At 33.6% G+C, this 3,180-nt stretch overlaps 1 pseudogene; it reads left to right on the top strand.

Moving 5' to 3' along the window:
• The first annotated feature begins 839 nt into the window (after positions 1 to 839).
• On the top strand, positions 840 to 958 carry LOC120612076 (uncharacterized; annotated as a pseudogene).
• The last annotated feature ends 2,222 nt before the right edge of the window (positions 959 to 3,180 follow it).

Below are 3,180 nucleotides of genomic sequence, written 5' to 3'. Positions count from 1 at the left end.
TTATTTTAAGAAGAAGCTAAAAATTATTGAGGGAATTAATTAATTTAATATTAATATTAATATTAATTTAATATTGAGGTAAAATAGCAAAAATAAAGGAAACAAAATGTGGGCAAAAAATATGAAGAGACATTTCACTGAAGAGGATATAGGAATGGCAAATAAACACATGAAAAATTGCTCAATATCACTAGCCGTTAGGGAAATTGAAAATAAGACCACAATAAGATATCACTACAGACCTACTGAAAGAGGTAAAATTTAAAATAATAATATAAATTCTGGTGAGGCTGCAGAGAAACTGGATCTCTCATACATTACTGGTGGGAAGGTAAATGCTATAGTTAATCTGGAAAATTGTTTGGCAATTTCTTTTAAAAACTAAACATATATTTACCATACAACCCAGCAATTACATTCCTAGGCATTTATCTCAGAGAAAAGACTTATGCCAGCACAAAAATCAAAACAGCCAAAATGTCTCTCAATAAGTAAATAGTTAAACAAATTGTGCTACATTATACTTCAGAATACTTCTCAGCATCAAAAAGGAGTAAACTATTGAAACGTGCTGCTTAGATGGATCTCAAGGCAATTATGCTAAGTTAAAAAAGGCAATCTGAAAAGGTCACATCCTGTATGATTCTATTTACAACATTCCCGAAAAGACAAATTTATAAAGTTGGAAAAAAGATTAGTGGCTACCAGGGGTCAGGAATGGTGGAGATGAAAGAGCTGAGTGTGACTATGACTGGGCAGGAGAGATCTTTGCCAGAGTAGAATAGTTCTGTATGTGGTGGTCTTCATAGGAACTAGGCAAGTGATTAAAATGATGTAGAGTCTACAGCCATGCTACCCTGAACAAGCCTGATCCCATCTGATCTCGGAAGCTAAGCAGGGTTGAGTCTGGTTAGTACTTGGATGGGAGACCACCTAGGAAGACCAGGTGCTGTAGGCGTAAAAAATAAAAACTAAAGGATCGTAAGCTGACAAGGTCCTTGCAATCTGTGAGGTCAACCAAGAGTTGCCTCACCTAAAAAATAAATAAGTAAATAAATAAAATAAAGTAAGTAAATAAAATAAAATAAATAAAATAAAATGACGTAGAACTGTGCACACACATTGTATCCATGTCTATTTCCTGGTTTTGGTGTTATAACAGAATTATATAAAATGTAACCACTCAGGGAAATTTGGTGAAGATTACATAGGACCTCTCTGTTCTATCCTTTGCAACTTCCTATGCATTTACAATTATTTCAAAATAAAAGGTGTTAAAATAAATAATACCAAGGGTCATCAGGCAGTTTATATAAGTGACCTAAAAATGAACAGCACCATTTGAACATGCCTGTAAATTCTCTACTCTATAAATTCTCTCACTGAATAGAAAGTTTCCAAAAGTGTGTGAGAAGTGTAGAGTGTGCTGAATCTTCACAAAGCACACACTCTACGCAAAGCAGAGCTCAGATCAAGAAACAGAACATTATCTGTTCCCTCCCTATCATACAGGATATCATTGTCTTCACTTCTAAAAGCATAGCTAAGCTTTGACTATTTTTGTATTTTGTATAAATGAACTGATTTATTTTTTAAATGAGGATTCCAATTATTTTTAACATACCTATTGTATTTTTGTATAACAGTTAATATTCCACTTCATCCTAAACCCATATCTTAAAATGAGACAAGAAGCCTACTCTAGTATTAAATATTCAATTACACTTAATAATGTAAAAGTTATTTGCACCCCCTAAATGCATATCGACTACATCCTGTATAGTTCCCATATGAGCAGTGTGGGGAAGGTTTATGGGGGGATCACGCCATAATGGGAAGGAGGAGGGGGGAATTCAATGACAATGGGTTCTTGAAATGACTTTCAAATCAATAAAATGCTGTTTTTTGAAATAATTATGTTAAAGTATAGTTATTTGTGCCTTTACTTTTTTAGTTCAGTGATGGGAAGTGAATCACCAAAGATGTTTTGATTGCCTAAACAAGATCCAACTTCAAGCTCATCTTGGTAATGTGTGTATTCTAGAGGCAGACATGATTCCTTTTTGAGAGATGATTACTAATTGAAGTTCCTCAGCTTGACAGGAGGAAATGTTCAGTGTCTCTCAAAGGAAAATGGAGGCTAATAATTTGGTCCCTTGTCTGACCCAGTGATCCAGACTGTAAACACCCTTAGGTAGGAGTCCCCTGTCAGCTTTCACTGGGTCCAAGTGTAACTAATTTTGAGATGAAAGACCCTCTGAGGATTCTTACTGTCCTGAAGGCTGCTGACATTCAGCAGAAAAGACCCTTCCCCTAGAGCTAATATTAAATAAACTGGGACTTTATGACCATAAAATATTTCCAAGCACATTGAAGGTTTTCACAAAGATTAATGTGTTTTATTGATGTATGCAAATAGATATTAGGGAAACAGAATGGAGGTTTCGATGGCTTTTTCTGTCATAGCCTGTAATGGGAGGGACATTTTATACCCATTATAACTCTCTTCCACATTTGGGCTGTATTTGTTTTACAGGAATAAAGAATAACAAGAAATTGTAGTCGAGGTGTACACCCATATTTTACAGTTATGTGCATCAGGGAGATAAGCTTCCAATTGAAGCTTAGTCATGAAATCAAAACACCTTCGATTCATGTTATAAATAGACATATTTGTATACAACGGTGTCAAAAAAGAGTACTCTGGTATTGAATTTGCATTTTGATTTTAAATTTTAGAAAATCACTTTGGTATGATATACTCATATAAAATAATTAGTGCTTTACTTTTTATAATTTACAGTATCTTTTAAAATCTTTCACAGCTTAGTATATTTCATTAATTGTCCTGAATGTAATTTTGCCCACCCTCTCCTGCCACTATGTAAAAATTTGCTGTACTTAATCTGCCTTTGAGTGACATATTCTACACAGTTGACAAGCTTAGATTGTTGCCTTTGTTTTTTTCCTTACTTTCCTCCTTAATATTTTGAAATAAATTGAATGAAAACAAGTAAAAAAAAAACCATCGCAATGAATTAATTGGTACAAAACTTTTCTCATTATCAAATCGATAACCAAGAGTACATTAGGAGCAACTTTATATAGCACAAAGAAAAGTGGTCTTAGAGAATACTTTTTTTTTTTTCATTGCTTATCAAGGAAAAGAAAAACCTATTT

The sequence above is a fragment of the Pteropus medius genome, unplaced genomic scaffold, assembly GCF_902729225.1.
Source record: "Pteropus medius unplaced genomic scaffold, Ma_sr-lr_union100, whole genome shotgun sequence".
Taxonomy (NCBI): Eukaryota; Metazoa; Chordata; class Mammalia; order Chiroptera; family Pteropodidae; genus Pteropus; species Pteropus medius.
The sequence above is the reverse complement of the archived record's forward strand: the minus strand, read 5'-3'. Positions and strand labels throughout refer to the sequence as shown.